The sequence below is a fragment of the Puma concolor genome, chromosome A3, assembly GCF_028749965.1.
Source record: "Puma concolor isolate L17-30 chromosome A3, mPumCon1.1.hap2, whole genome shotgun sequence".
Classification (NCBI taxonomy): domain Eukaryota; kingdom Metazoa; phylum Chordata; class Mammalia; order Carnivora; family Felidae; genus Puma; species Puma concolor.
Genome location: NC_141669.1, coordinates 127,537,742 through 127,558,761, shown reverse-complemented (window position 1 = coordinate 127,558,761; position 21,020 = coordinate 127,537,742). Strand labels below are relative to the sequence as shown.

General features: G+C 47.4%; 1 long non-coding RNA gene and 1 pseudogene across 1 annotated transcript; one reads left to right on the top strand and one right to left on the bottom strand.

The window, feature by feature from the left end:
• Nucleotides 1-912: 912 nt before the first annotated feature.
• On the bottom strand, nucleotides 913-15,220 carry LOC147582776 (uncharacterized). The gene is made up of 2 exons (XR_015248780.1): nucleotides 14,878-15,220; nucleotides 913-1,275 (listed from the first exon to the last, which is right to left on the bottom strand). It is a non-coding gene; the product is annotated as an uncharacterized LOC147582776 (long non-coding RNA).
• Nucleotides 10,736-11,331, top strand: LOC147582777 (histone H1.8 pseudogene; annotated as a pseudogene).
• Nucleotides 15,221-21,020: the final 5,800 nt, after the last annotated feature.

The following is a 21,020-nucleotide window of genomic DNA, read 5'->3' as shown; positions in this document are numbered from 1 at the left end:
GGATTCTGGGTCTCCCTCTCTCTCTGCCCTTCCCTGCTCATGCTCTATCAAAAATAAATAAACATTAAAAAAAAAAATTAAAAAGAAAGATAAAGGAGAAGCACCTAACCTGGCTGACTGATTCCTAAGTTTGGCTGCACATCTTGACAGTTTAGAAAAATCTGGATGCCAGGGCACTTGGCTAGCTTAGTCAGTGGAACATGCGACTCTTGGTCTTGGGGCTGTGAGTTTGAGCCCTACCCTGGGTGTGGAGATTACTTAAAAATAAAATCTTTTTTTTTTAATTTATTTATTTTTGAGAGAGAGAGAGAGAGAGAGAGTGTGTGTGTGTGTGTGTATGGGGGAGGGGCAGAGAGGGAGACACAGAATCCACAGCAGGTTCCAGGCTCCGAGCTGTCAACACAGAGCCCGAGGTGGGGCTCCAGCTCACGACTGTAAGATCATGACCTGAGCTGAAGCTGGATGCTAAACCGACCAAGCCACCTAGGTGCCCCAAAAATAAAATCTTAAAAAAAAAATTGGGGGGCACCTAGGTGGCTCAGTCAGTGAAGCATCTGACTCTTGATCTTGGCTCAGGTCATGATCTTGCGTTCATGAGTTCAAGCCCCACGTTGGGCTCTGCACTGGCAGCTTGGAGCCTGCTTGGGATTCTCTCTCTCCCTCTCTCTCTCTCTGCCCCTCCCCTAATGGAGTTCTCTCTCTCTCTCTCAAAATAAATAAATAAAACTTTTTTAAAAATCTGGATGCCAAGGCCATACCACCAGCCAGTTAGGTCAGAATCTGTGTTTGAGGCACCAAGGCTTAGGTGTTACGCATGGAGGTTTGAACACTACTGGTCTAGCTCTTCATCCTTTCTCCCCTTGACTTGAGACCCCTTCTGCAACCGTGAATGAATCACACTCAAACTGAGTTAAAAAAAAATTTTTTTAACTTGGGGAGACTATTTACGACTTGAAGCACTGAAATAAAATGTCCAAAGTAATTCCGTCTTCCACCCCTGGCAGAACCTGGTCACCAGAATCTTTCACTCCCTCCTGCTCTGCTTCTCCCCGGATGGGCTTGCCTCTCTCCGTGCGATGGCGAAGACAGTTCCGAGAAAGGAGCATGCCCTTGACAGTTTCAGCAGCCCAGGGTAGTTAGTGAATCCTCTGATTGGTCCAGCTTCGGGTCATGTGTCCAGCCCTGAACCAATCACAGTGGCCAGATGAATAATGTCCTCTGATTGGGTAAGCCCGTGGCGCGCATCCACAGCAGGAGTTGATCCCAGACGTGGACCTAGAGGAACCAGATGGAATGGCGATGTAGGTGGGGTGGTCCCTTTGACGAATGCTCAGCGGGTAAAAATACAGACAGCTGCTCCATAGCTTCCCCTCTGTCTCCTAGTTCATTCTCCGCGTCATAGAAGTGCGGGGAAACCAGTGGGCAAAGGCCATCTCCTTTGAGGACCTCGGTTGCCCAGGAGGCGAAGACTGAATGCTCTTTCTTTTGGGGGCAGGGATGCTGTAAGCACTTATATTAATTATTTAATCACATAAATTAATATGGAAGATTCGGGATATATTTGGGGGGAGATGCTGAATAATTCATACTTGAATCCTAACGCATACATATTATAATGCCAGATAAGTGGAAAATTATACACCAGAAACATCGTTCATGCAAATATGCAGCTTTACATTCCGCACGAACGAGGTATCACGGATTAATTGATAATGAGGAAGCCAAGGCAATAGTAATTCTAATTCTGTGTTTAGTTCTGTTTGATTCATTAGAATGCATTAAAAGTAAGTTTATGATTGAAAGTTTTTATACGTGCATATTATGCACACGTGCATAATTTTGCATACAATCATAAGGGTGACCATATCGTATGTATTGGGCGGGTTTCCTTTTCTAGGGAAATCGTCCTATTTCTCTTCCTTTTCTCCTTTTCCTCTCCCTTCCTCGCCTCTAGTTCATATACCCCTATAAAGATAGGGGTATATGTAATTTTATACGAAGTCATGTACCCCTATGTGTTTGGACACAGATAGATACACAAACACACATAGAGACACATGTAGATTTATACTGAATACACAGGAGTTTATATAGATGACATCATGTTATCCTCATTTTTCTGCACTTTGCTTTTCTCATTTAACAATATCAGAAATCCCTCCAGGTCACCTGGCAGAAAGCACGCCAGTGATTGTGCAATATAGTATGGGGGGGGGTGCTTCTATTTTGTGGTGTGGCTGTACCATGATGTATTCAACCACTCCCTAAGGATTAATATTTGCTTTGCCATTTTTTTAATCCCTTTTTGTTTGATTTTTTTCTTTTGAGTAAGCTCCGCACCCAACGTGGGGCTTGACTTCACCACCCCGAGATCAAGAGTCGCGTGCTCAACCGCCTGAGCCAGCCAGGCACCTGCTTTGTTCACCATGTTTGCCTCTGTGAACGATACCACGTAAATCTTCCCTCACCTATATCCATCGGTTCCTAAGAATGGAAGCCATCCCGTAGAAACGTAAAAATGTTAAAAGATACTGGGGTGCCTAGCTAGCTCAGTTGGTGGAGCGTGGGATCCTGGTGTTGTGAGTTCGAGCCCCACACGGGGTGTAGAAGTTACTTAAATAAATAAAACTTTAAAAAAATGTTAAAAGATCCTGCCCGAAGGCTATAACCGTATAGAAACGTATAAGGATTTTCTCATATGGCTGCAAGCAATAACTCTCACGGTTCTTTCTTTTTCTTTCCTTCCTCCCCCTGCTCCTCCTTCTCCTTCAAAATTTAGGTGACATTCACATGGCGTAAATTTAACCATCGGTGATCTTTAGCACAATCGTAGCGTTGTATCACCACTACCTAGCTCATCACCTAGGCCTAAAATATTTTCATCACCCTAAAAGGAACCTTGCGCCTATTTGTGTCATTCTCCATGCCTCTCTCCTTCTGGCCTCTGGCGATCATTAATCAGCTTTCCTTTCCTGTGAATTCACCCATTCTGGGCACTCCATACCAACGACGTCCTACAGGAGGCGTGTGACTTCTTTCACTCAGCGTGGTGTTTTCAAGGGTCATCCACACTTGATCCACAGGTACCAGTACCTCCTTCCTTTTCGAGCCTGGATAATGGGCCAGTGTACGAATATAACACCTTCCGTCTACCCATTCATCAGCTGAGGGACATTGGGGTTGTTTCTACCTTTTTTGGCTTTCGTGAATAGTGGTGCCACGAACATTCGTCTGTACGGGTATTTCTTTGAATACCTGTGTTCAATTATTTGGGGTCTATCCCTAGGAGTGGAATTGGTCATAATTCCATAGTATGGTCAAAATTACCGTAAAATTGGTAATTTTATATTTAACTTTTGGAGGAAGGGCCGAGCCGTTTTCCACAGCCGCTGCCCCGTTTTACATTCCCATAAGCAGCGCGCGAAGGTCTGTTTTCTCTTCTTATAAAGATTCCAGTCACTGGATTAGGACCCACGCTCATCCAGAGTGACCTCATTTTAATTTGATTCCATCTGCAATGACCCTATTTCCAAATAAGGTCACATGCACAAGCAGAGGATTAGGACTTGAGCATACCTTTTGGGAAGGCACAATTCAACCCGCGATGGGGTGTAATACCTTTTAGTCCACGGGAAATAGAAGCTGCTGTTGAGAACCATAACGAATTCAAGATAACACCAAGAACAAAGTGTCTTTTCCTTAAATTGTACGAATTTCAGCTACTTATGCAAAGGCAAGGCCATCAAGCACTGAGTGCTAGCCAGATGGACTTGGCAGAACACGGGTGTGGATAAGTTGGCTAATTTTAGTTCATGAATACTGCATTTTAATAACCCTTAATACCTCACGTAGTGAATTACTATTAGGTCTCCTGTGGGCGTACACAGACATGAAAAATTATTTCAGCGTCCATCATTTAGGTGCAAAACCCGAAGGAAGGACAAGAGATTTCAATGTTCCAAACACCGTGGGTTTTCTGAGTTTTCTTGTGGCAGACACAGCCAGCCAGCAGGCTAAGCCAGCAACTGCTCCCAACCTTTGACTCTCCTCTTCCTCCTGTTTTAGAAGCTGGAAAGCTCCTCTGCAGCTCGTTGCCAACTATGCTGGTGGATTTCCAGGAATATGTTCGTTTTCCTGATAGAAGGGACAGATGCGACTGGCTCCAGCCCCTCCCCTACCTCTTCCTGCCTTGAACACTGACACGATGCCTGGAGCTACAGCAGCCATGTTGCTGCACCGTGAGCTGAAGGCCAAGGGGATCACAGAGCACCTGACCCTGGTACCATTCAACCAGCAACAGCAGCTACCTACTTCCAGATTCCTTGTTTTGGGAGAAAATACAAGCCACTCTGAATCAGGTTGTCTGCTGTTTGTAGCCGCCCCCCCCCCCAACTCTCACAGATTCATTTCTTATGCTACTTAGACACAACAGTGCAATGACATAATTATATTTATGATTTCATTTTGCTTGGCAATTCAAAAGCCAATTCCCCAAAGTCAAATCTTAATGGGCTCCTTGAGAGTTGGTGCCCCCAGGTTGCTTTTTTAATGAATTGGAAATTTGGGGCTTAAAAATAGAGATAAAAACAAATCAGACCCTCCCCTCCAGGCTCCCATCACAGAGGCTGATCTTCAAAGGGACCACCCAAGCCACCTAAGTGCCATGAGGGGCCAATTACACCTGTATCATCCAGGTGGCTTTTTCCTCCTCTTACCCAGGACTATACAGGGATCCCCGAATTCTGTAGGGACTTGGACATCCCACTGACAATTGTCAGGCACTTTTAATCGCTCCTGCACTGCTGCAGAGTGAGCAAAGAAGCTTCCACTATTGGAGCGCCTGGGTGGCTCAGTTGGTTGAGCGTCCAACTTCAGCTCAGGTCACAATCTCATGGTTTGTGGGTTCGAGCCCTGCATCAGGCTCTGTGCTGACAGCTTGGAGCCTGGAGCCTGTTTGGATTCTGTGTCTCCTTCTTTCTCTGCCCCTCCCCCACTCACGCTCTCTCTTTCTCTCAAAAATAAACATTAAAAAAATAAACTACACGTATTACTTTTTTTTCCTCTATGTATTGCTTTTGTTTATGAGCGAAAAATCCAAAGGCACGGGGCACGTGGCTGGCTCAGACAGTGTAACATGCAACTTTTGATTTGGGGGTTGTAAGTTCAAGCCCCACGTTTGGTGCAGAGATTACTTAAAAATAAAATCTTTTTTTTTTCTTTTTTTTTCTTTGAGAGAGAGAGAGAGAGAGAGAGAGAGAGAGAGAGAATGCCAGTGGGGGAGAGGAAAAGATGGGGAGAGAGAATTCCAAGCAGGCTCCATTCCGAGCCACCCGGGTGCCCCCAAAATAAAATCTTTTTTAAAAAAAAATCCAAAGGCCAGGAGAGCCTGGGATGGCTCAGTCAGCTGAGTGTCCAACTCTTGGTTTCGACTCAGGTCATGATCTCACGGTTCCTGGGGTCGAGGCCCGAGTTGGGCTCTGTGCTGACAGTGGGGAGCCTGCTTGGGGCCTCTCTCTCTCTCTCTAAAACAAAAAAATGAAGAGCATAGACTCTTGATCTTGGGATCACAAGTTCAAGCAAGCCCCTTATTGTGTGTAGAGATTATTTAAATAAATAAATAAATACACATAGGAAGAAATACACATGGCACTAATGCGCTCACTCTTAGGATTTCTCAGTACCACACTCTTCGTAAAAACAAGCACAAAGGGAAACATCCCTGGAAAAGCTGCAGAACAGAAAGCCTTATACCTGCTCGTCTCATTTCCATCCCTCTAGGGGGACAACGGGGGGGGGGGGGGTTCAGATACCTTCCTCGTTTAACGAGGAAGCGATTGGTCATTGTCTGGAAGCGAAAGGAACAAAAATAAACTATGGTGAATGAGCTTACACATATCTTAGCCTGAAGATTTGAATTTAAAAAAAAGGGATTTTTTGAGGCCCATTTTCTTATTAATGGGCCTTCCCAGTACTATTTCATTTGAACTCCTGGAGAACTCGTGGGGGCATATAACACTGGGTGGCTATTTCTGATGTCTTATTTATTCCCACACATGGACTCATTCATTCAACAAACATTTCTTCTGTGACCTACTATGTGCTTGGCAGTGGGATAGTCTGAATTCTCTTGGTCATGGCTTTCCTTAGCCCAACTCAAACAGGCTTCTGCAGAGAATGAGGTTCCTGGCTGACTCAGTCAGTGGAGTGTGCAACTCTTGATCTCAGGGTTCTGAGTTCAAGCCCCATGCTGGGTGTGGAGGCTACTTAAAAAAAACATAGGGATGCCTGGGTGGCTTAGTCAGTTGGGTGTCCGACTCTCGATTTCAGCTCAGGTTATGATGTCAGGGTCGTGGGATCAAGCCTTGTGTTGGGTTCCATGCTGAGCATGGAATCTGTTTAAGATTCTCTTTCCCTCTCTCTCTCTCTGCCCTTCTCCCCAGCTTGCTCTCTCTCTCTCTCTCTCTCAAACAAAAACATTAAAAAATCAAAATTAGGGGCGCCTGGGTGGCTCAGTTGGTTGAGCGTTTGACTTCGGCTCAGGTCATAATCTTGTAGTCCATGAGTTCGGGCCCCGCATTGGGCTCTGTGCTGACAGCTCAGAGCCTGGAGCCTGCTTCGAATTCTGGGTCTCCCTCTCTCTCTGCCCCTCCCCACTCATGCTCTGTCAAAAATAAATAAACATTAAAAAAATTTTTTTAATAAAAATTTTTTTAAAAAATAATAAAAAATTTAAAAAGCAGAAAATGAGAGGGGCCTGGCTGGCTCAGTCAGAGGAGTGTGCGACTCTTGATCTCAGGGTTGTGGGTTTGAGCCCCATGTGAGGTATAGAGTTTACTTAAAATAAATTAAAAACTTAAAAAAAAAAAAAACAGAATACACTGGGTGTTGTATGGAAACCAATTTGACAATAAATTTCATATACTGAAAAATAAATAAAAATAAAAATAAAATTTCAAAAAAAAACAATATAAATTCATTGGCTTATGAATTATAAGCTTCACTGTATACCTGCTTCAGGCATGGTTGGTTCCAGGGGCACACACAACAACATCATGATTTAGTCATCTTTCAGATGCTTTCTTCTGTAAAGACTTCACCCTCAAGCAGCTTTCCCCCTGAGACAGTAGCACTGATGACCTCCAGCAGCTCCTGACTTACCGGCTTAGACACTCCCAGGGAAAGAGGGCACCTTTCCCCCAACAGTCCCAGTAAAAGCCCTGAGTTGGCTCTAATTTGACTTAGCGTCAGTCACCTGCCTTCACCTGAATGACTGGGAATTGCAAGATTCTGATTGGCCAGTGCCCACTCATATCAACTAGAAGGTGAGACAGCAAGGCCACAGCCATCTGAATCAGGTGGGCTGAGATTAGCGATGGTTCCCCAAAAGAAACCTAGGGTCCAGTGACCGGAATAAGGAAGAATGGATATAGCCTGGCAAAAACAACAGATGTCCAACTCCAGGTGTAACACAGATGAACAAAATACCTGTGGGAGAGACTACGGAAACCCCCGCGACAGCTGGTGGGAGTAAAGATTGGGAGCGGTTCTGTGGGAGGCAACCCAGCCATCCGTGCCACCCACGTCCCCATGACCAGGCACCTCCTCTCCTGGGGATGGAGTCCACAGAACAGCTCATTCGGTCCCCGGGAAACGTGCACGCAGATGCCCATGGCAATGACACATGTAGAAGCAGCAGGTGCAAGTGAAGGCAGGGGTGGGGGCGCATTGCTAGGGGAGTGCATTGGTTAAATATGCCTGATGCACCCAGTCTGGGAAAGCCCCTGGAAGGCACGGACTCGTTTTTCATAGAGACATGAATCGATCTTGCAAATGCAGTGAAAAAAAAGAAGCCAAATGAACCCCGTGACACAAGACTATTTGTGTAAATGTAAAATGTGCACTCGCATTGCTAGTAATCAGGACAGACTCATCTTTGCCAGACGTGACCGGAAGGAAGCCCCGGGCTGCCCAATTAAAGATCGCATTCGCCAGGGGCGCTTGGGTGGCCCAGTGGGTTGAGCTTCCAACTCTGGATTTGGGCTCAGGTCGTGATTTCAGGGTCGTGGGATTGAACCCTGCAGCGGGCTCTGTGCTGACAGCGTGGAGCCTGCTTGGGGATTCTCTCTCCTCCCACCCCCACTTCTCTCTCTCTCTCTCTCTGTGCCCCTCCCCCACTCACACTTACAATTTCTCTCTCTCTCTCTCTCAAAATAAATAAACTTTAACAAAATAAAGATTACATTTGCCAGCTTTCCTTGCTGCCAAATGCGACCACGTGATAAGGTTCTGGCCAATGAGATGGGAGTGGAAATAAATAATGCAGGCACCTTCTGGGATCAAGACCTTGAAAGGGAAAGAGAGCGCCTTGCCTCTCTGTTCCCTCCTGGGAGCTGAGGCAGCTGTCTTGGTCCTTCTGGTGAAAGCCACATGTTGAAGATACTGAGCAACAAGTTAGAGCCACCCACAGAGCTGTTGGCCTCGTCGAGTATATGGACCATTAAGTGAGAAATAAAAATCTACTGTTCTTTTTTCAGTCTTTGTACAGCGATGGAACCCACACACTAATAATGTACTCGATGAGTATTATTAATTTAATATTATGATTGTTCTTCCCTCAATGGTCATTATTATTACTTTATTGACCTAAAACATTTCTTAAATATAGTTCAGCGAATTCTCTTGGTACCCTGATAATGGAGGCTATAACCCTTAGGGTTCTTTTCTCCTTTTTTTTTTTTTTTATTTATTTAAGAAAAAAATTTTTGCAATCCCTGTCAAAATAACACCAGCATTCTTCACAGAGCTAGAACAAACAATCCTAAAATTTGTATGGAACCAGAAAAGACCCCGAATAGCCCGAACAGCAATCTTGAAAAAGAAAACCAAAGCAGGAGGCATCACAATCCCAGACTTCAAGCTATACTACAAAGCTGTAATCATCAAGACAGTATGGTACTGGCACAAAAACAGACACTCAGGTCAATGGAGCAGAATAGAGAACCCCGAAATGGATCCACAAACATATGACCAACTAATCTTTGACAAAGCAGGAAAGAATATCCAAGGGAATAAAGACAGTCTCTTCAGCAAGTGGTGCTGGGAAGACTGGACAGCAACATGCAGAAAAACTAACCCGGACCACTTTCTTACACCAGACACAAAAATAAACTCAAAATGAATGAAAGACCTAAACATAAGACAGAAAGCCATCAAAATCCCCGAGGAGAAAGCAGGCAAAAACCTCTTTGATCTTGGCCACAGCAACTTCTTACTCAACGCGTCTCCAGAGGCAAGGGAAATAAAAGCAAAAATGAACTATTGGGACCTCATCAAAACAAAAAGCTTCTGCACAGCAAAGGAAACAATCAGCAAAACTAAAAGGCAACCAACAGAATGAGAGAGATGTTTGCAAACAACATATCAGATAAAGGGTTAGTATCCAAAATCTATAGAGAACTTATCAAACTCAACACCCGAAAAACAAATCATCCAGTGAAGAAATGGGCGAAAGACATGAATAGACACTTCTCCAAAGAAGACAACCAGGTGGCCAACCGACACATGAAAAAAACACCATGTGTCAACATCACTCATCATCCGGGAAATACAAATCAAAACCACAACGAGATACCACCTCACACCTGTCAGAAGGGCTACATTAACAACTCAGGCAACAACAGATGTTGGCGAGGATGCAGAGAAAGAGGATCTCTTTTGCACTGCTGGTGGGAATGCTAACTGGTGCAGCCGCTCTGGAAAACAGTACAGAGCTTCCTCAAAAAACTAAAAATAGAACTACCCTAGACCCAGCAACTGCACTACTAGGTATTTACCCACGGGATACAGGTGTGCTGTTTCGAAGGGACACATGCACCCCCATGTTTATAGCAGCACTATCGACAATAGCCAAAGTATGGAAAGAGCCCAAATGTCCATCGATGGATGAATGGATAAAGAAAATGTGGTATATGTATACGATGGAGTATTACTCGGCAATCGAAAAGAATGAAATCTTGCCATTTGCAACTACGTGGATGGAACTGGAGGGTATTATGCTAAACAAAATTAGTCAGAGAAAGGCAAATATCATAGGACTTTATTCATATGAGGACGTTAAGATACAAAACAGATAAACATAAGGGAATGGAAGCAAAAATAATATAAAAAACAGGGAGGGGGACAAAACATAAGAGACTTTTAAATATGGATAACAAACAGAGGGTTAATGGAGGGGCTGTGGGAGGGGGGATGGGCTAAATGGGTCAGGGGCACTAAGGAATCTACTCCTGAAATCATTGTTGCACTAGACGCTAACTAACTGGGATGTAAATTTAAATAAATTAATTAAATAAATAAATATTTGAAGGATTATTTCTGAGAGAGAGAGAGAGACAGAGGATGAGTAGGGGAGGGGCAGAGAGAGAGAGGGAGACACAGAATCCAAAGCAGGATCCTGGCTCTGAGCTGTCAGCACAGAGCCCGACACGAGGCTCAAACCCATTAACTGCGAGATCATGATCTGAGTCAAAGTGGGATGCTCAACCAACTTAGCCACCCAGGAACCCCCTTTTCTTTTTTTATAAAGATTTATTGGGGGGCACCTGGTTGGCTCAGTCGGTGGAGTGTGCAACTCTTGATCTTGGGGTCGTGAGTTCGAGCCCCATGCTGGGGCCTCCGGCAGCTTAACTGAGTTCCCAAGCACAAAAGGAAAGTCCAACCAGGGAAGACATCCACCATGACAGCCCCCAGGAGGCCTGGTGAGGCCAAGGAGAAGGACCCCAAACAACCAACAGAGGCAAAGAAGGACCTTCCCAACCCAGGTGAGGTGAAAAGGGGACCCATGAAGCCAGGAAAGGTGAGGACAAGGTTTCTCCCAAACCAGGTGCAGCCGAGAAGGCTCCCAAGAAAGGCAGCCAGACCAAAGACCAAGAGGCAAGACTGAGTGAGGCCAGGAAGGCCTCCCAGCAGCCCGACAAGGCCAGCCAGACCCTTCCTAGTGCTCCTGGCTCCAGTGGGAAGTCCAAGGTCAAAGGCACAAGGAGAAGCCAAGACGGTGAGGCCCACATGAACACAAAAGCTAGGAGTCAGAGTTCAAAATCCACGGTTCCCAAGGGCAAGATTAGTGACGCTTCTCCAGTCAAAAAGAAGGAAAGCGAGGTCCCTAAAGAGGCTGTTGCCCAAGGGGCCAACATGGGGCCCAGAGTCAAGGCTGCTGCTCCTCTTAGGGGCGGTGGGTCTAAGACAGTGGCTGAACACCTGGCCAGGAAGACAGAGGCCCCCAAGGGCCCAGAAGGCCCAGCATGCCCACACAGGCCTCCTCCTCCACATTGACCTGTAAGCTGAAGGCTAGAGCCAGGCTGGAGAGAGACTGAGATTCTGCTTGAGTTTTTATTCCCCAACAAACCATCACTCTTTCTATTTCATTGTAACTTATTTATCAATAAAGCCTTCTCTTCCCTAAAAATATGTATGTGTATGTATATATATATGTATACATATATCTATATGAGTATATATGTATACATATATATATATACACATGTATATACATATACATGTATATACACACATATACACGTATACGTATATACACGTATACATAAACACATATGCGCATATATACACACATATATACATGTATACATATATACACACACACACATTATACATATATACATAAAAGCCGTCAGGGGTTGGACACTTGCTTCACTGACTGAACCACTCAGGCACCCTGGGAACTGCCCTCTTTCTAGAGGATCTTGTTCAGTATCAAGAGTTTACTTTTATTTCTTTTTTAAATGTTCATTTATTTTGGAGAGACAACAGGAGCAGGGGAGGCACAAAGAGGGGGACAGAGGTTCTGAAGCAGGCTCCTCGCTGACAGCAGAGAACCTGATGCGGGACTCGAACTCACAAACCATGAGATTGTGACCTGAAGTCGGCGCTCGACCAACTAAGCCACCCAGGTGCCCCCAGTATCAAGATTTTAAATGGCATCTCAAAGCCGATGACTTCCCCGGTTATGTCTCCTGTCCCCTGAGCACGTCCAGATCTGTAGAGTAGCATCTCTAGCCGTTGCCAATGGTGCAGAACAGAATCTTTGATTGCCTCTTGCCCCGCCAAAATCTGCGCCCTTCTATTGGGCTTTGATGAGCACAAAAGTAGGGAGCAGCTCTCAGTTTCTGTTTTGTCTCATTTCCCATCCAGGAGTAGCATCCCTGTGGGCTTTGGCTCCCATCCCCCTCTCCACCACCCACCATCGCTTGGTCTCCCTGCCTCCACTCTGGCTCCACTGCGAATACTTGTCCACCCAGCAATTAGGTGAATCTGAAAAAATCCAGCCATGCCAGAGACCCTTACTTAAAATTCGCCATGGGTTTTCCAAAACAACCAGGATAAGACCCGAACTCTTCTCCAGGGCCTTCAAGATCCTCCACGATTTGCCCCTGGCCTCGGATTTCACCTCATCCATTCTCGGCTTCCTTCATTATACTCCAATCAGTCTAGCTGCACCCCCCCTCCGCCCCCGCCATCTTGGTTTCTCAAATTCCCTTCCGGAGGCATGTTGCTTGAGAGACTTTGTCCAGCGCCTTCACGTGGCCAGCTCCTTCTTCATCCTCCAAGCTCCACTTAAATACAAGATTTTATTTTTACGCAATCTCCCCCTTGGCCTTAGGGTTGGTGGGCCTGGCAAGGACGCTCCAGTCCCCTTGCTCTCCTGCCTTCAGTGCCTCCAGAACCATGTGCAGCATGGGAGGGCGACAGCATGGCACTCAGATGCTGCTACAGCTCGGGCCTGGCTATTCAGACCCCACGGCAGAGGTCAAGGACATTGAGGAGACGGAAGGGTCACTGGAGGCAATGCTCCCAGGAGCCACTGCACAAGCAGATGGAGACCCAGATGCTGGTAGGCTTAGGTCATGATCTTGTGGTTCGTGAGATCAAACCCCAGGTCAGGCTCTGGGCTGACGGTGCAGGGCCTGCTGGGGATTGTCTCTCACCTCTCTCTGACCTCCACCCCCAAAAATAAATAAATAAAACACTTAAAAGAAAAAGAGAGAGAGAGAAGGAGAGAAAGAGAGAGAGAAAGAAAGAAAGAAAGAGAAAGAAAGAAAAGAAAGAAAGAAAAAGAGAGAAAGAAAAGAAAAGAAAAGAAAAGAAAAGAAAAGAAAAGAAAAGAAAAGAAAACAGCGAGCCCCTCTCCTCTTTTTTAAAGTAAACTCTCTCCAAGCCTTGTTTATTGCTACTAACTCACCCTTTCCCACCTCCTGTGCTCTCCTCAACCTGCCCTGATCAGGCTGAAGTATTTGGTTTTGACAGTGAGTCAGTCTAGTGTAATTAATAACAGAACAAGTGGATCCTAGCTAATATAAAATAGATCCCACTTTATTTTCAAGAACCTGGTCCAAGTGCTCAAACATACATACTGGCTCCTACCCCAGGGCCTTTGCTCCTACCATTCTGTCTTCCTGGAATGTTCTTCCCCCAGATATCTGCCTCTTTCCCTCGCCTCCCTCAAGTTTTTGCTTAAATGTCATCTTCCCTTTGAGGTCCCCACCCCCTTTTCTCATTTTCCTCCATGGGTTCATTCATTCATTCATTCATTCATTCATTCTCTGGTGGGAAAGCATCCACGGAGGCAGGGATCCTGTCTGTTCTGTTTATTTCTGTATCTCCAGCACCTAGAAAAGTGCAGGCACGGGGCGCCTGGGTGGCTCAGTCAGTTGAGCGGCCGACTTCAGCTCAGGTCACGATCTCACGGTCTGTGAGTTCGAGCCCCGCGTCGGGCTCTATGCTGACAGCTAGGAGCCTGGAGCCTGTTTCCAATTCTGTGTCTCCCTCTCTCTGACCCTCCCCCATTCATGCTCTGTCTCTCTCTGTCTCAAAAATAAAAAATAAACGTTAAAAAAAAAATTAAAAAAAAAAAAAGAAAAGAAAAGTGCAGGCACATAGTAGGCTCTTAAAAATATCCATTGAATTGCACTGCTCGGTATTTATCCACGGGATACAGGTGTGCTGTTTCGAAGGGACACACGCACCCCCGTGTTTATAGCAGCACCATCGACAACAGCCAAAGTATGGAAAGAGCCCAAAAGTCCATTGATGGATGAATGGATAAAGAAGATGTCGTATATATATATACAATGGAGTATTACTTGACAACCGAAAAGAATGAAATCTTGCCATTTGCAACTACGTGGATGGAACTGGAGGGTATTAGGCTAAGTGAAATTAGTCAGAGAAAGACAAATATCATAGGACTTCATTCATATGAGGACTTTAAGACACAGAACAGATAAACACAAGGGAAGGGAAACAAAAATAATCTAAAAACAGGGAGGGGGACAAAACAGAAGAGACTCATAAATATGGAGAACAAACAGAGGGTTACTGGGGGGGTTATGGGGGGGATGGTCTAAATGGGGAAGGGGCACTGAGGAATCTACTCCTGAAATCACTGTTGCACTGGATGCTAATTGGGATGTAAATTTTTAAAAATAAAAAATAAAATTCAAAACTATATACCCATTGAGTGAATAGACGAAAGAAGAAATGGACCGGCTCTGGAAGCAGGCACAGGCACGGAGAGAACACACCGGCCTTTTGCAACTGCTCCTGGAGGTTTGGTTCTGGAAATTCCTCAGCAGGAATCTTGGGAAGGTCAAAAGGTGAAAGCCCGGATTGTTCTCAGCTGTGCTTTCCCCATCTTTACCCTTTTACCCCAGCCCCCTGAGCTCCCCAGGGCCCGGTCCACCGCCCTTCCTTTACATTCCTCAGTTCTAAAGTCCCCACCCCTTTTCAACACCCGGAGTTCTTTCTGAGGAAGGAATGGACTGAATAATATTTTCCATGTTAGTAAGAATACCGATGACTCACTCAAGACAGCAGAGCGCCCAGCCTGGGCGGCGCGGCGCTGTTCCCCGAACGACCACCAGGAGGCGCCAGGCCTCCACGGAGGCGAACGCAGGCTCTCTGCGAGGCGCTGGTGTTCCCCGCGTGGGAGGCAGGAAGGCTTCTGGCGGCTGCAGCCCGGGGTGTGCCGCGCGGTTTTGGATGCGAGCTCAAGCAGGTGGTCGGAGAGCTTGCCGTGGTGTCTGCCAGGAAGTCGACTGCGCAGGTCCTGTCCTGCTTCTAGTTCTGGTTAAACCCACACTTCCACCGCTTTCGGCCTGTTGTGACCCTGGACGCGGCCTTTTCGCGTTTGGGAGCCTGCGTCATCACCTCCGAGAAATAATGGGGATGATGAGACCCCACTGCTGTGAGGATGCCATGAGAGGCAGCTGGCAGGCACTGAGGATTGATCTGAAATGGGCCTTGGTGAACCTCATCAGGGTTGTTAATTACGATCAGCTCACAGCAGCGGTTCTCAAAGTGTTTCCCCTGGACCACCGGCAGCGGCCCCTGGGAATTTGCGGGGGGATGCAAATTCTCAGCCCTACCCAGCCCTAACCCGCACCCCCTTGCTCCCCAACTCAGACGTTTTGATTAAGCTCCACCCTGTGTCCCTTGATCAGTGCTTAAGGTGTTTCGGAGAGTGCTCAGGTGGATTTAGGGAGGTAACGAGATTTCCCCCAAGGCATAGCTGTTGAGGAGTAGAGCTGGGACTGGGGGGGTTGGGGAAACCCACATTGTCTCACTGGCTGCAAAGCTACAATCCTGAGTTGGTTGTGATGTGTGTATACACACGCACCGCTCTTTAGTAGCTGTGCGCCCCCCGGCTGGCCCAGTCACTGGAGCATTCCACTTTTGATCTCAGCATTCTGAGTTTGAGCCCCACGTTATGCATAGAGATGACTTAAAAATAAAATCTTAGGGGCACCTGGGTGGCTCAGTCGGTTGAGCATCCGATTTTGACTCAGGTCATGATCTCATGGTTCAGGAGTTCAAGCCCTGCACTGGGCTCTGTGCTGACAGCTCAGAGCCTGGAACCTGCTTCAGTTTCTGTGTCTCCCTCTCTCTCTGCCCCTCCCCTGCTCACCCTCTGTCTCTCAAAAATAAATAAAACGTTGTTTTAAAATTTTTGTAAATGCCCCTTCAAGTTCTCTTTAGAGCTAATCTAAAGCTTTTAGTTCCAAGAACGCGGATTCTCAACCTGGCTGCGCATTAGAATCAGCTGGGCTCCTTAAAAAGTGTATCAGTGGGGCGCCTGGGTGGCGCAGTCGGTTAAGCGTCCGACTTCAGCCAGGTCACGATCTCGCGGTCCGTGAGTTCGAGCCCCGCGTCACGCTCTGGGCTGATGGCTCAGAGCCTGGAGCCTGCTTCTGATTCTGTGACTCCCTCTCTCTCTGCCCCTCCCCCCTTCATGCTCTGTCTCTCTCTGTCCCAAAAATAAATAAACGTTGAAAAAAAAAAAATTAAAAAAAAAAAAAGTGTATCAGTGCCTAGTCCTGTCCCCAGACCAATTAATCCAGGATTTGGGGAAGCATCTGTGCTTTTAAAGATTCCTCAGGTGATAGAGATGCCCAGTGAGGACTGAACAGCACCACTCTGAAAGCATCATCTTGCCGTTTATAATAAAGCCTCCGGTGTTTGGGTAATGAGGGTCAGAGAGGCCTGGCTTCAGAGCCTCTGCTGCCCTCCCAGCCTGGTTCTTCATTTTCTCCTGTGTCAGTTAGGAAGAAATAAACTACAGAGAGTGCCTGGCCTGGGGCTTGGCCCTGGGCAGAAATGGTAAAAGGGACAGCAAAGAGGGGGGCGTTTGCAGTATGCTGGCGCGCACCTAATCCTCACCAAGAACCCCACCTCGTAGCTGAAGACCCAGGGACTCTGGGACATTAAATATCACTGCACCTGCCCACCTCCTGGTCAGTCACAGAGCCAGGACTCATCAGCCCTCTACTGAAAAGTAGGGCTAGTACCTGTCCCCCCCCCCCCCCCCCGCCCCTCAGAAGCTTCCAGAACCAGCATTTAAGGAGACACTCATGAGTCCAGAGTGCGTGCCTGAGAGCCCGCACCTGGCCTCCTTAAATGTGGGGCCCTGGGCCTCGCCGGCCTCCCCCTGTCCCAGCCTTGCTCAAGAGGCTGCCTTCTGAGTCCCTAGCCGGTCTCTGAAGGAGGGAGGGGCCAGCCCAGGCGGACTTACCAAAAACCTACAACTTCTTACAGCAACAGAATTGTCTTCTCCTTAAGCAGAGAACAAATTAATGTCTAAACATATAAATGCATGCCAGGGAGGTGAGTTAATTATTAATAAGCAATTTACAGTGGGCTTGTTGTATAGCCACTGGAAGAAGTTTAGATTCTGGGCCTTTAAGGCAAATTTTTCTCTTCTTTTGTTTATTTGTTTATTTTTGAGAGAGAGCCCCTGGGAGCACACACGGGGGAGGGGCAGAGAGGGGGAGACACAGAAGCCCACGCAGGGTCCAGGGTCCATGCTGTGGGCACAGAGCCGGATGTGGGGCTCAAACCCATGAACCCTGAGATCATGACCTGAGCCAAAGTCAGATGCCTAAGGGACTGAGCCACCCAGGCGCCCCAAGGCAAACTTTTCAAAGAAATAAATAAGGGAGCAGTTAGCACTAAGGACGGAGATGTGAGTTCAGGGGGACTATGGAGAAAACAAAGGTATCCCGTAGCCCATGTCTGCACTCAAGAAATGTAGAGAAAAGCACATTAACTTGGAGAATTCACATGCAGGTTGAGCGTAGTTACAGAGACAAAGGAGGGAACCCTCATGCTGAGTCCCTTTGACTTACCCAAACACATAGATGTGCACCTTCTGCAAAGAAAAGGGTGTTAAATAACATTTTATTTCTAAATAGGTGCATTTTCCTAAGCAGGCGTACATCTGCATAGTAAAAACCCAAAGGCATCAAAAGAGCGAAGAGTAAAGTGTCCCTTCCTTGCCCGAAACCCACAACCCAGGCTCTCATCCCCGGAAGCCACCTTCCTGTGCCTCCTTCCAGGGCTATTCTGCCCATTCTACACTGATAGAAATTTTCTCACGGAGTCTGTCCACCAACCCACTCGAGCATGTGGCTGCAAGGAAGGGAGTCAAGGACTCTTATCCCCAGTGGTCCCTGGGTCAGTCTTGGTGCCAGTGTGCCTCTCCCAAAGATACCCTTTTATAGGGTGACCAACTGTTCTGGGACCGAGGGGTTCTTAGGATGTGGGATGTTCAGTTTGAAAAAATGGAAACGGGTGTCTGGGTGGCTCGGTCAGTTAGGCACCCGACTCTTAGTTTCGGCTCAGGTCGTGATCTCACGGTTCGTGAGTTCAAGCCCTGCGTCGGGTTCTCGTGCTGACAGGGTGGGGCCTGCTTGGGGTTCTTTCTCTCCCTCTCTCTCTGTCTCCTCCCCCGTGCTCCCCACTCTCTCTCTCTCTCTCTCTCTCTCTCTCTCTCTCAGAAATAAACTTTTAAGACATAAAACGTAATTAAAATAATTAGAAGATAAAAACCTGAAACAGGGGCTCCTGGCTGGCTCAGTCAGAGCGCACGACTCTCAGTGTCAGGCTTGGGGAGTTCAAGCCCCACGTTGGGTGTAGAGATCACTCAAAAATAGAATCTTAAAAAAAACAACCACCCCACACCGAAGCTCTCCCAGGCAAACCAGGAGGAGCTGGTCGCCCCCGGCCACACCTTCCCATGTGAGCCTGAGGATTAAAAGTCAGAGCTGTGCATTTTGCATTCAATTTACCGCTAAACAACGGCTTCATCTAGAGCTCAAAGAAATAGTTCTTTTGTTCCTGTGGAAAAGGGGGAGCTGGCAGAGTGGGACCAGCTGAGACACAGTATCCACTCTCAACTGCGGGGTCGAGAAGGGGTTTCTCAGGACACTTTTACGGTGTATGATTTATGCTTAATAGGCCGACATCAGCATCAACTTGCCCGGATATGTTTCTTTCTAAGTCTTTCTAAGTAGCTCCAGAAGAGCAAAAGCCAGGCTGCCCTGAAACAGACATTGGAATGTCAGCCCTTTTGCTCCCAACAGTCGCTAGAAAAACCTGTTGTTCAAGCAAAAGTACCTGGAGAGAGTCCCTGGTGTCTCCGGAGGGGGAAGGCAGGGGAGGACACCCACAGGGTTTGGAGGCCTACAACTGGGTACTTGTGAGACAGGTCTTATAAGGCAGGGACCCAATAGCTTCGGACTGGTGAGCACAGGGTCCTGAAAGGGAGCCTTGAGGAGCAACTTATTAACCTTGATAAGTAAGCTATGGCCAGTATTTTCTGGAGCAGGTGGCTCACTCACAGACTTGTCTTAGCCCAAGAGCAGGAAGGCATGTTGATTTCAGTCTAGCCTGACCGGGAGCCCTGCCTCAGGGTCCCTGTGCAGGGTGACTCAGTGCCTCACTCAGTCCCTTCCATCTTCCTTTTTTTTTTTTTTTAATTTTTTTAAATGTTTGTTTTTGAGAGAGAGAGAGACATACAGAGCATGAGTGGGGGAGGGGCAGAGAGAGAGAGGGAGACACAGAATCGGAAGCAGGCTCCAAGTTCCGAGCTGTCAGCACAGAGCCCGACGCGGGGCTCGAACTCACAAACCGTGAGATCGTGACCTGAGCCGAAGTTGGCCGCTTTACTGACTGAGCCACCCAGGCGCCCTGACGTTCATTCATTTTTGAACTTTTTTATGTTTGTTTTTGAGAGAGAGAGAGACAGAGTGCAAGCGGGGGAGGGGCAGAGACAAAGGGAGAAGCAGAATCCAAAACAGGTTCCAGGCGCTGAGCTGCCAGCACAGAGCCCGGCGTGGGGCTCGAACGCATGAACCCTGAGATCATGGCTGGAGCCGAAGGTGCACGCCCAACCGGCTGAGCCACCCAGGCGCCCCGTCCCTTCCATCTTCTTGCTTCACTCTCCGAGGGGTGTCAGGTTCATCTGTGTAGTCGGTGCCAGGCCATCCCTTCGTCCTGGTTCCAGCCTGGAGACACTCAAGCAGGCGAGGATCCAGCGGCCCCGGAGGGAATCCGCACAGGTTCTCAGCTCCTCCCTTATCCAGGGAAGCAGCAGCCCCGCCCGGAAGAATCAGACAGCCCTAGATTCTAGGCCAGCTCTGCCACCTTCTGGTCCTGTGATGTCAGATCACCTCTCCTTCTGGCCACACCTTAGTCACGTGGCCACACAGATCCCAGGAATGGGTGCCACACATGGGGTCTGTGCTCAGCCAAGTCCGTGCACCTAATTTATTTAATTAGGGGGGTTTTGTTCAATTTTTTTTTTAATGTTTATTTATTTTTGAGATAGAGAGGGACAGAGCATGAACGGGGGAGGGGCAGAGAGAGAGGGAGACACAGAATCCAAAGCAGGCTCCAGGCTCTGAGCTGTCAGCACAGAGCCCGACGCGGGGCTTGAACTCACGGACCGTGAGATCATGACCTGAGCCGAAGTTGGAGGTTCAACCGACTGAGCCACCCAGGCGCCCCATTTGTTCAATTTTTTAAGTAAACTCTACACCACGTGTTGGGGCTCGAACTCACGACCCCGAGATCAAGAGTCTCATGCTTTACCAACTGAGCCAGCCAGGTGCCCTAGATCTGTGCACTTCAGAGGGTCTGGGATGGGCAGAATGACATTCCACAAATGATCTCCCCCGTGAATCTATTCTTAACAAAGGAGGTAAGCACTAGGAAGAAAAAGAAAAGGAGTAAAGGGTGACTAAAACTTGGGGACGGGTGGTATTGCTAACCTAGTTGGGGGGCGGCCAGAGAAGGCCCTTCTGGGATAATAGCACTGAAGTTAAGTACATGAATCGGGGGTTCCTGGCTGGCTCAGTCGGTAGAGCACATGACTCCTGACCTCAGGGTCATGAGTTCCAGCCCCATGTTGGGGGTAGAGATTACATTAAAAAAAAATTTTTTTTTTTTAATTAAATGTTTTAAAAACAGAAGTAGATGAGTCAGTAGTAGCCAGGCTCAAAGGGAAGCCAAGTGCAGCATTATTCAAAGCAAAGAGCCAGAAGGCCACGCAGACGGAAGCAGCCTGGGCCCAGTTTCAGGAACTGAAATTGAAACTAAAAGTAGCTTGAGACACGGCAGTCTGAGAGAGGCCAGCAGGGCTCACAGTAGCTGGCCCCAAGGTCAAGAAC